Here is a 12,531-nt window from a genome sequence, read left to right on the forward strand (position 1 = left end):
CTCTTGCTTCATGGACCACAGTTTGAGTAGTGAATTTCTACAAGGCTTAACCTAGGAGCAGCGTGGCCTCCAGACTCATGTGCAGTAAGCCCCTGTAGGAGCTCTTACAACAGGCAGAAGGAACGAATGCTTGGAACTGAGCTAGGATCCCACACTATGACGACCTACCCGGGACTCTGTGTCCCTGGACTCCAGCTGATAATGTGGGAATGCTTAGTCAATGTGGTCATCAGAAAAGTAACTAAAAACTCGCCCATAAATAACCTCACTCAATCCTCACAACCTGGCCAGGCAAGTATAAAAAGGCTGTTGTATAGATGAAGGAATGGAGGCACAGAGGATGGGGGGATGTACTCCAGGTTGCAACTGTCAAGTGGCAGAGGTAGGATCTGAACTCAGATCTAACTAAAGCCCTTCCCACTCTGCCAGCATCACTAAATTTAAGTTTCGAGGCTGGCATAGCTGTGACTGGAAGCTGCTCCCCCTGCCCGTCATGTGCCCCCTGGTCCTGCAGGAGCCTGGAGTGTGAGGTGTTGGCCTGTGCCCTGTGTCCCCTGGCCAGCCTCCTCTGCACCCCTAGCCAGCAGTCACCTCTGCCTTCAGCCACTCGATATTGATCTCCCCATCCTCGATCTGCTGCCGTAGCTGCTTGGCCACTGTCTTCTCGCCTCCACGATCTGCAGCAGGTGCAGGTACTCCTGCATCAGCGCTTCATGCTCCCTGGCCAGGGTCTGGTAGCTGTGGACAGTCAGACGTGGTAAAACACTGTCTTCTTGTCCCCCAGAGATCCAAGCAAAAGTGGGGCTCCTCACTGACTGCTATTAGAAGATCCTGACTCCCAGACATGGTGCACAGGGCCTTGACCTGGCTGCTGTGCTGTTACTGACTGCTCTAGCCCCTTCTCCAACTCCTGTCTCACACTCTGACCTCTGGTCCCTCTAACTGATCCTGTTCTCTCTCCTCCCCCTCCAATCCACCCCCAGGCCTTTGTACAGGCTCACTCTCTTGTTAAGGGTAATGCATCTGGTAACTTTAAGTTAAAGTCAACTCTCAAATGGAAGAACAAAGCCCAGATGACAGCACATCTGTTTACAACACGGTTCACTGAATATTTTGAGCCCACTGTTGAGACCTACTACTCAGAGAAAGAGATTCCTTTCAAAATATGACTGCTCACTGGCAAGTGCTGTGGTTCCCATGGAGAGACTGATGCTGGTGTGTGCCCCCCTCCACACACACACAGAAGTTAGGAAAAGTCTTATGACTCACATAATAGAGGTCTCTGAGGAGAGCAGGGCCAGAATCACATGCAGCTCTGGAATGGCTTGAGGGAGCAAAGAAAGGAGCCTAGCCTGGGTTTTTATTGTGGTTTGGGGTTTTAAACAAAAAATCTTCAATGAAATTTGTCAAAGATGGTAACGCATATTTTATTCAGAACCACTGTGATACGCAGAGACCCCTGTGATGTGATTCACAACGGGGGAGAAATGAGGTTGGGCTCCACTCTAAATGCAGCATGGGCAAGTGGGTTTTCACAGCCAGGCAGCATGGTGGGGGTCAGGGGATGGAAAATTACTAAGAGAAACTCAAGTGTTGGGGTTTCTGGCTAACCTGACCTAATAGGATTCTTACCAGAGACAGGCCAGAGTGATCAGACACCACCTGAGGGATGGTGGAGGAGGAGGAGGAGCCTGAGCAGATCTCAAGTGTGATCAGACATTCGTGTGTGGGTTCTGGTTAAACTGACTTTGCAAGGTTGTTGCTAAAACTGGATTTTACAAGGAAGTGCACAGACAGGCATACAAGAAGGTTCAGGGGCCTGACTAAAGTTTGGTCAAAGCGAAAAATCTTTGACAGGGCTGAGACCAGGGCAAGACTTCTGCACACAGACAGGGATTGTGTGGTTGGATCCGAAGCCAATGTCAGAGAACAGAGCCTCCGGACTTGTTCCTCAGCTTGTCCAGGTGTGGACACGAGAGGAAGAGGGAGAGGAGAGGCGTAAGCTGTCAACATACATCAAAAACTGCGGAGTCTGACCGCTCATTACAAGGACAAACATGCGTACAAAAATATGCATTCACAATGGCTTGTTTTTATAGAAAGAAACACCAACAGGAAGCTCAAGAATGATCAGAACTGTGCACTGGGGGTGGCTGGAGGGGACCCAGAAGTGTTGGCAGTGACTCTTCTGAGGTTAGACTTTTCTATCTTACAGATTTATCTAATATAAATAGAGAAATTTACACATACCATGTTTTCCCATTTCATAGCTTTTCTTTAATTTAAACTTCTGTACATAGGAAACCATTCTAAGATTTAATTCCTTTAGCACACTAATGGTTACAAAAGAGTAACCATACAAAATGACATTTTCATATCTCTCGCTAAGCAAAAGGACAAGCTGCATCCTAGTTTGTCCTCCACTGTATCTCACACAGGCAGGATTTTCAGGAGTCAGTGGCACATTATAATGCAAGAGGGGTTTGGGATTAGCTCCTTAAACATAGTGGGATTAGTTTGATTAATTTTATTCACATCAATTAAAATAGAAATTCCATTGTTTTAGCTTTTTAAGTCTCAATGTTCTCTAGGGACAAGCACATGCAAACACTGATGTAAAAATGAAAATGCACCTGAAAACTTCAACACATTCATTTCACATCTTGAGATTCTCTTGCCTAAAAACAAAAACTCTATTTAGTTCTACAATTTTCTTGCCTTACTGACATTATATCTCTCCATCAATTCACATTTTTAATCCCAAGAAACTCAAAATGTTATTTCTCATACAGGAAATAAAATTACAAAGAGCTAAGGGAAACCAGAAATATAGGGCTGCACTGCTCAATCGATACAGGAATCCAAAGCAAAGAAACACAAATATTGAGATCAGCACAGATAAGCTGCCTGCTTCCCACAGGACAGAAGGAAAGCCACATGCAGAAAGTTAAACACATTCTAAACTCTCCTGGTAGAGACAGAAGCCCTGGAGTGGGTCAGTCCCTGGTGCAGAAGGGTGGTGATACTTGAGCAGCCACAGGAATGGACTCTGGGAGCTCATACACCCTCCCCTGCCTGGGAAGGAAAAGAAGGGCTCCCTCTCTCAGCTTCCACTCTCACAAGTGAGGAGACTCTTGACAGGATGCAGTTTAATGTTGTAACTCAAATGAACCCTAAATTCATAAACTCTAATCCAGACACAGAACTCCTGACATTCACAGACTTTCTCAATGTGAACAAATTACACTCTGCGGGGCCCCTACACTGTGGGTGCAAAACTCCACCCTACGTGTAGACACAGGCTCAAGGGAAGCAAAGGGACAACCTCAGGAAGGGCAACAACTCCCTCCCCCTGTGCAGGTGCCTTCCCAGCTTTCCAGGGCTCTGTAGCTTCTCTCAGCAGAAAGCCTCCTTCTGCAGTGAGTATGAGCAGGGAGGACACCCAGGAAGAACGTGTGGGCCTCAAGTACTTCTCTGTGCAGGCTCAAGGGGGGGCTTATCTTAGAGACCCTGACCCCAGGCCTCTGCTCCCAGTCACGTTTCTTTGGACCACAGTGACATTGTAAATGGCAAACCCAGTGTTTGAAGAATCCAGCAAATTCACACAAACCTACACTTTAATGGAAAGGAGAGAAGAAAGTTGTAAAGCATTTTTCTAGTTCAACAAGAAAAGCCACATGTATTTATTACTTTCAGAAAATAATGTTAATTAACTATTTCCATGGAAAGACATTGTTTTATAAACAATTAATCATATTACAACTTGCTGTGCAATTGTAAGCCCTGGAATTCCATTTGAAAATACTGCATCACAAGGAAAAGAACAGAACTAACAATATGACCACACACGCTCAGGGGAGGCAGAAAGGGAAACAAGAATTTTTAACACATACAATGTAATACTAGAATCTTTTTTTTTCTGAAATTTACCTATTTCTTGCGTCTTTGGAAATATTTTATACTGCTTTTCAAGCCCACTGATTACATAAACTTTAACTTTTGAAAACCTGAGGCTCCACTAAGTGAGTAAATCTTTTCAAGGTGACAAACCCAGGGAGGGGCAGTGCAAACATGCCAGAACACCCAAGAAAGTTGGCACAGAGGAACCTCCACTCCAAGGCCTTCCCATAGGATGTCTGTGCCAGGAGGGAGCCTGGGAAGGGCACAGGGAGTTCATAAGACAGATTCCAGGTGGCCATTCTCTGCTCTCCTCTAGTGGAAAAGAGCCACAGACAAACTATAAATCTCACAGTCAACTCAGACAAAACCAAACTCCCACAGCTCCCCACCAAGCAGGACCTCCCCAAGTCTCCCCAGCTAAGTTTCTTGACTCAGGCCATAAACTCAGCACCGACTTCAAGTCCTCCCTCCCCAGCCCCACCCCTCACCACTTCCCATCTGTACACAGTCCTACTGTCTCGATCTCCAAACACACCCAGAATTCAACCTCCTCTCCCCACCCTGACCTACATCTCCAAGGCCTCTTGCCTGGCTTATTGCAACAGCACCCTAACTGGTCTCCTTGCCTCTGCCCCGGCCCCTCTGTGTTATGTTCTCAACAGAGCAGCCAGATCGAGTCTGCTAAACCTATGTCCGGCCATGTTACTCTTGCTCTCAAAACCTTCCAAAGGGTCACCATGTCATTCAGAATAAATCAATGCCCGAGTCCTCGTTATGACCAACAAGGGCCGACGATTGGGCCAAAGTCACAACTCTGCTTTCAGCTCCTGCTGCCGTCACCGGCTGTGCCCTGGCCACACTGGCCTCCTTGCTGCTCCCAGAGCAGGCCACTTGCTCTTCCTCCTGCACTGCTTTTGGAGCTTGTTCAAAATCTACCTCTGCGGTGAGACCTTTCCTGGCCCTCCTGGCTACAACTCCACCCCCCTCCAGCCTGGCACACATCACTCTCCCACATGAGCCACACCATTGGTGTCACATCTAGAACGTCACCCAGGGCATGCTTTTTGTGTTTTGCTCACTTCTCTGGCACAAGGGTCTAGGACAATGCATGAACCAAACCTTGCGCTCAATAAGAAATGTAGCTTAATGAATGGATAACTATAAAAACTACCAGGAACTGCCTAACCCTTGGGCAAGGGAGGCCGAATCTGTAAGAACACCAGGGGCCAGGAGAGGCTGATCCATTAATCAGCCCTAAAAGGACGCACAGCATCATGTTAGAAAGAAAACTCCCCACCCCATCCTACAAATACCGTACATGTTCTTATCAGCATCAACAGAGGCCTTCAAACACAAACACCTTTTCTACTTTGAAGCAGCCTTCCATGTCTCATTACCACTCATCTCATGTCTTTTCCTGACTTTACTATGATGACTTTCATATCTAAGGTAATATGACTGATATTAAACTGTGTTTTCTACCTTAACCAAGTCTTTCCTGGGAATGGTCGTAGGTATGTAAGTGGTAATAACCTGAGAACAGATGGAGAAGTAAATAATTCTATTCCTTCCCCCACCATGTGCCCCCAGCAAACAGTGCATCACTGTCTGATTCTTTATCTTTTTTAAACAAACGTCACCAGAAATACATCTGCTGAACATGCTCCTTTGGAAGTCAGCCACCTCACGTTTAAGTGGCCAGATGCCACAAACCATTGAAATATTGCCTACTAGTCTACTGTACCGTTCCCAAACTGAGATTTCAGTAAACTTATGTTGCAGCTGCCAGGAAAAGAAAAAGGAATTAAAAACAATGCCATCCTGCCGCCTGGTCAGCCTGCTTCGAGGTTCAGCCTGAGGCAGGCGGCACTCTGTGCTCAGGTCCTCCGGGCCGGTCCAGCAGGTGAGTCAGCACCGGGCACTCTGTGGCCTTGGTCTGTGCCACCATCTCTGCTCTGGGTGCCTCGGGCCACTATGGCCTCCCCATGGCCACCAGCACCCACCTTATGGCCTCCACCACCCTCTCAGTCCCACCCCATGACCACCGTGCTCTCCATTGATTTGGGCTGAGGCCTACAATGTCGGGAAACAGGGTATTCTGGAAACGCTCTTAGGTCACTATCTTCTGGCATTTGCTGTGACTTTTCTGCTCTTTTGATGGCAGTGAGCCTGCCTTGATCTCTGTGATCAGGAATGTGGCTGAGCAAAAGCCGCTTGTACCTCTGGGATGGACGCACCTCCCAGATGCTCTGTTGCTAGATGGGTCCTGGCAGTGCAGGGAAAGGTGGCTCTGCACTGGAGGTGAGTCCTGGAGAGGCATCTGACAGTGGACTCTGCATTTGACAGCATCCTGGGTGGTGGAGGGCGTCGCCCACTCCTCACCCGGGGGCTTACCCTGGGGACTCGGGGAAGGGGCTCCTCTCTTCACTTCTTCCTTGGGCTCCGACAGCATGGTGAGGAGTTTGCCTGTCCCCTGGCTTGGCTCCCTTCATGAAGCCTTCTGGAATTCAGCCAGTTCAGTGAGTCCTTTCCTGCGGACTCCGCACTGGAGGTCCCAAAACAGTGCACTGAACACATTTTACTTTGAAAATCTCCTGGCAGATCCTTTTGTTTTGCATTGCAGTTTCTTGTTGTATTTTGAAAGAGCTGAATGCCACTTGTCTGTAGAATTATTGAAGGTTTACAGTGGTTTGTTCTAAGTCGGAAGTTGTTACAATCTATCCAAAGAACTAGTAATGTGAGCTTGTTTCAGAGGTCAGCCACCCTGCTTTCTTGACAGTTCCTTCAGAGCCTGTGTCCCATAAGTTTTGTTACTGTTTTTGAGAATGAGGCAAAGCACTGCAGTGAAGGTTGCTCTTGTCATGTGTCATTGTTTAACGTGGTCTGGGGGCAAAGGAGGTGGTGGTCCTTTGGTAACTAGTCACAAAGCATTGAGAAAGGTTAGAAGGTCATGTTGCTTGGAACTCCCTGAGGACCTAGTATCCACCTGGTCTGGTCCACAGCGGACTCAGGGGGGCTAGATGACCTCAGGTGGAGCAGAAAGCCCTTGAGAGAGACCCCCCAAACCCCCATGTGCAGAGTTTGGTCTAAATAGAGAATTTACCTTAATGAGGAGAAGAGATGATGAAGTGTCTTGGTCAGTACCTTGCAGGGGCTTGTTGCTTTGTACAGAGAACAGCTTTCCTCCTGGTAAGGGGAGGACAGGAGGAACACGCAACCACAACCCTTGGGGCTGACCTTCTCCTGGCGGCAGTCCTGCATACCTCAGCTACTTGAGCAGAGCTGGGGCCAGACGCCCCGCTGAGTGCCTGGGAGGCTCTGCTGTCCGACACCTGGCCTGGCTTTGAAATAGGGGGACCAACCCTCGCCGTTTTAGCACTGCGTCCCATGGACAGCAGGAGGGTTGGGTAGCCATGAGCTTCTAGGAACTATTTCTGAGGCTTCCTGAAGTCTTTCCTGTTGTCTTGATGCCATCCTGTGCTATCTGCCCGAGTGTCTGTGTCCCTACAGGGCACTTACCACAGCCTGGGAGGAGGTATTCACCTTTCTTCCTCCTCTGCCTTAGATGGTCAGTTTCTTAAGGTAGACAGTGGGTCTTTCATCTTTCTATTCCAGTAATAACTTGCAAGCAGAAGGTGCTTCTTAAATCTTTACTAAAGGTTTAAATGGGTAAATTGGCTACAGGTGTCGGTGTTCCCAAAAACACTTGTTTTGTTTCTATACTTGATTATTTTAGGGGTAGACATTTAATCCTTTGTTTCTAGTTACTTTTTCATTTATCCTTGCAGGCTCCACATAAAGGGCTCAATGTCTGGTTCAGTGGTTAAAAGCTGTTCACAGGGATGACTGGACCCCACTAAGCATTCTTTCGTCTGTAGTGAACGTTTCACCAAAAAAAGCTCTTGGAAAGGCTGAATGGTCAGTATTACATGCTCAAGCCATGGCCTTGCCCTCCATCTTCCACCTGATTGAGAAGGGGGGGCTGAAGTCCGTGGCTGCCCCAGGAGAAAGGACACCAGGAAGGCCACCGGGGACCTAAGGAACATGCGAGTGAAGCAGATGGGAAAGGAGCTGCAGGTTCATCGTTGTCCTTGAGGGAAAACCTGAGGGCCTAGCAGGGCTCCCGCAAGTTGAAGCGAGCCACTGTGCAGGGTGAACTTGCACCCAGGGCTGCCCAGGAAGCCGCCAGTCAGGAGCAGGTGCAGAGTCTCTGGAAGGAACTCCAGGATACAGTGTGGCCTCCACAGCATCAGGCAGCCAGGGAGATGCAAACATGTCTGCTATGGATGCTGACAATGAGACCCCCCTCTTCCCAGCCAGGGTCTCTTAGGTAAGAGTGGCATTTCCGTGGGTGACTTTATCCCTCAGGATCTGGGATGTGCAGATTTATTGGCTGGCAACTTTCTTACACTTTCTTCTCAGAGCACACTCGAGAAAGGTCATCTGTCCCCCACGAGGCTGTTGACCGAAAGAGGTTGAAGAGAGATGTGGAGCCCAGCTGCAGAGGGACCAGCCTTGTGCCTGACTAGGGCTTGGCCCAGAACCCCCAAGTTCATCATTCACAATGATGCCTCAGAAAGCCTCCGAGAGCCCCTCCACCCTCCAACAGATGTCACCTTAAAGCCAGACACAGAAGCTGTGCAGAGCAAGCACAGCAACACCGGCCCCACGTCTCTCAGAAAGGTCATCCTGTCAGCACTGGGGGCCCAAGAACTCCTCAAGTCGCTGCAGTCCTACTGCTTCTGCTCCCGGGGGAACAGGAGCATGGGTGCCACCTGTGGGAGCAGGTGGAGAAGAATGGCGAGCTGAAGAGGGGCAGCTGCTGACAGCCAGGTGCACACGCTGCAGGAGGAGCTGGACGAGCTGAAGGGAGGGGCTCCCTGCCTTAGCAACCTGGTGCCCCCCCGCCGAGGTCAGTGCCCGTGCTCGGGGCTCCCCCACTGCCTGCTCATCATGAGGGGTTTCCTGCTATGCAGCAGACTGCCACTGACCACTTCTTTGTGCAGCATGCCTGCTGCTGTCTTGGGAGAAGGCTCTGCTGGTAGCTGCCCCTTGCAGACAGGGAGCCCAGGCTGCAGAGCTCACCCCCCCCAGTTCTAGGGTGCTCGAGAGGCAGCGGTAGTTGTCAAGGTTTAGCCGCTGGGAAAGGAGGTCTGCTGGGAAAGCCAGACCTACACAATGAACGGTGCCTGGATCCTTGTTTTTCCACTTGAACAGGAGAAAATCAGCTTCTGTTGCATCCCTCACACAAATGTAAATTCCAATGAGTTAGGATCTAAATGTGAAATAAAATCGACATAGTAACTATTAGAAAAGTTATAGGAGACTCTTAAAGTCATGGGGAGGTTCTTTCCATTCGTGTTTTAATGAATATCCATGAACTGAAGTCATTTTGAACATTTTAATAATTTCTTTAAAATTTTAAACATCTTTTTGAGTAGAGTACATTCTCTTTTGTAAATATTAAAGCACTACAGATATATATAAGGTAAGAAGTGGTAAAAACTCCTATTTCTCACCTACCTCCCAACTTTTATTCCTTGTTGGTAGTAAAATTTGGTGTGTAATCTCCTCAACTCTTCCCTGTGCTTTACATGCATATTTCTCCACCTGTACGAATAGGTTGGATATATTTTTGGTGTGTTTATTGGCTATGTTTCTGATTTTCCCACTCTCTTACAGTTTAGTAGTTGTAAACATTGGTTTCTCGATATTCCTTATGTATTGAGGGTACCATCTTTTGCCTGTTATACATCCATGGAAAACATTTCCCTACCACATAGTTCATTTAATCTCGATCAGTGCTCGTCTTCCCAGATGTCAGTAACACTTCAGGAGGGAAACGGCTCTATGTGACTGGCTGTTCAGGATCTCCGGGACCCCCAGGGCAACAACCATTAGGACAACACAAAACAAGAAACAAAACCCATCCTGCGTGTTTTCAGATGCATTCTGGTGGAAGGACAGCTCCAGTTGAGGACCGCTGATGTCTTGGTCAGAGTTATCCACTATGTTCTCCTATCACGTTAAAGCAGTTTTGGTAGTTTCTTGTACCTGATGGTACAGTTTGGTGCCTTTGTCTGTTCCTCTTGGTCAGACTGTGCAAGGTTTCTCACTGTTACAGGTCTTTCCAGAGAGCCAGCCCTTAACTCCATTGCTTAGGTCTGCATTGTTTTTCCCGCCTCGTGAATCCTCACTTCATTCTGCTGTTGTTGGTTTTATTGTGGTGTTATTCTGGCTCCTGGAGGGAAGTGCTCAGCTTCTTCTTGTAGAGTTGATATTCCCTGATACCTGCAGTGGAGGCTGTGTCTCTTCTGTCCCTTAGTCTCCACGCCATGGATTTGCCTCATGCTGCTCTCAGTGCTGCTCATTTCTAAAGAGTTTGTCCTGTCTGTCTGGATCCCCTCTGTAACCTGAGAGATTTAGAAGGGTGTGGACAGATTTTCAAGTGGATAGGTTGGGGGAGGGGAGCCAATATTTTGTGATTATTTTTTATTTTTATTGCTTTAAGGTCCCGTAATATGGTTACTTATAGATTTCTGCTTTTTGGACTCTTTAGAGATTTCACTGTGGCTTAGCACACAGTCCATTGTGGTGACTGTTTCATTGTGGTTTGAGAAGAATGTTTCCTCTCCACTAGTTTCTTATGTTGTTGTCCCTCAGGCTGAGGCTAGATCTAGCTTTTTTGTGTTTGTCAACAGATCTGTTTCCTAACTTATTGTATCACTTAAGGGGAAGAGGAAAGTGACTGAATTGACTTAGTATAAGGAAATAGGAGGCTATCAGATAATGGACTATCTCATACACAAGATTTTTTGCCCAAACCTCAAGGTAAACACTAAACAAATAATCAAAGCAAAACCACATATGATAAACAAAGAGAAAACTAGAAGAATCATAAGACAGAACAACCAAACTGAATTGGCAGTCCAAAACAAATGGGACAAGAAACAAAGGAAATGCAAAAGAACCAGAAAATAAGTGACAAAACAGCAACATTAAGCCCTCATATATCAATAATTACCCTAAATGTAAATGGATTGAACTCTCCAATCAAAAGATACAGAGTGGCAGGATGGATTAAAAAGAAAGGCCCAACAATATGCTGCCTTCAGGAAACACATCTTAGCATTAAAGACAAGCACAGGGTCAGAGTCAAAGGATGGAAGACAATACTCCAAGCTAATGGCAAACAAAAGAAAGCAGGTGTTGCCATACTCATATCAGACAAAGTAGACTTCAAGATAAAACAGGTTAAGAAAGACAAAGAAGGGAAATATATAATGATAAAAGGGACACTCCATCAAGAAGACATATCACTTATAAATATATATGCACCCAACATAGGAGCACCAATGTACATAAAGCAACTATTAACAAACCTAAAAGGAGAAATCAACAACAACACAATAATAGTAGGAGATCTTAACACCCCACTTACAGCAATGGATAGATCATCCAGACAAAAAGTTAATAAAGAAATATTAGACTTAAATGAAAAACTGGACGAGATGGACCTAGTAGACATATACAGAGCACTCCATCCAAAAACAGCTGACTACACATTCTTCTCAAGCGCTCATGGAACATTCTCTAAGATAGACCATATGTTGAGAAACAAAGCAAGCCTCAATAAATTTAGGAAGATTGAAATCATAACAAGCATCTTTTCAGACCATAAGGCTATGAAACTGGAAATGAACCATGAAAAAAAAACTGGGAAAGTGACAAAAATGTGGAGATTAAACAACATGCTACTGAACAACCAATGGATCATTGATGAAATTAAAGGAGAAATCAAAAACTATCTGGAAACAAACGAAAATGATAACATGCCATATCAAACCATATGGGATGCAGCAAAAGCGGTCCTGAGAGGGAAACTCATAGCGATACAAGCTGCTATTTTTTTTTAAGTAAACACTCTTTTCCTTTATCCCTGTCTTCTCCTCTGGTACTTTAATAATGCTTATCTATTTCTTTTCATGGTATCCCATAATTCACACTGCCTTTCCCCATTCCTATGCAGTACCGTTTTTCTTTTTGTTTCTTTGACTGGATGATTTCAAACGACACATCTTCTAGTTCACTAATTATTTCTTGTACATGGTTGAATCTGATTTAGAAACTTTCTATTAAATTCTTCAGTTCAGTCGTTGTGTTCTTCAATTCTAGGATTTCTGTTTGTTTTTCCTTAATGATTTCTGTTTCTATAATGAACTTCTCACTTGTTCATGCACTGTTTCCTTATTTCATTTAGTAGTCTATCTATGTTTCCTTAGAGTTTTATGAATTTCTCAAAGAGGGTTGTTCTGAAACCTTTGTGTCATAGTTCCTATATCTCCATTACTTGGTCGGTCATTGGAGTTTTATTTTTTTTCTTTGGTGGTGTCATGAGTCTTTGATTATTCATGATCCTTGTGGCCTTCCATTGGTGTCTGCAAATTTGAGGAAGTAGGCACCTCTTCCAGTCTTTACAGAATGGATTTAGCAAACCAAAGCCTTCATAGTCATCCCATCTAGGGGTCCTGGGTAGGCCATCTGGTGGTGTCCAGGGGCAAGCTTGCTGCTGGAGTCCTTGGACAGCCTGGTACTGGGGTGAGTGGAAAGCTTGGGTCTATGGTATTGTGT

General features: G+C 46.2%; 1 protein-coding gene across 15 annotated transcripts in view; it reads left to right on the forward strand.

Moving 5' to 3' along the window:
• Positions 1-12,531, forward strand: part of LOC131411589 (ral-GDS-related protein-like) — a 259,398-nt gene that overhangs the window by 797 nt on the left and 246,070 nt on the right. The gene's annotated exons all lie outside the window — the stretch shown is intronic.

This window comes from Diceros bicornis, chromosome 11 (genome assembly GCF_020826845.1).
Source record: "Diceros bicornis minor isolate mBicDic1 chromosome 11, mDicBic1.mat.cur, whole genome shotgun sequence".
NCBI lineage: Eukaryota > Metazoa > Chordata > Mammalia > Perissodactyla > Rhinocerotidae > Diceros > Diceros bicornis.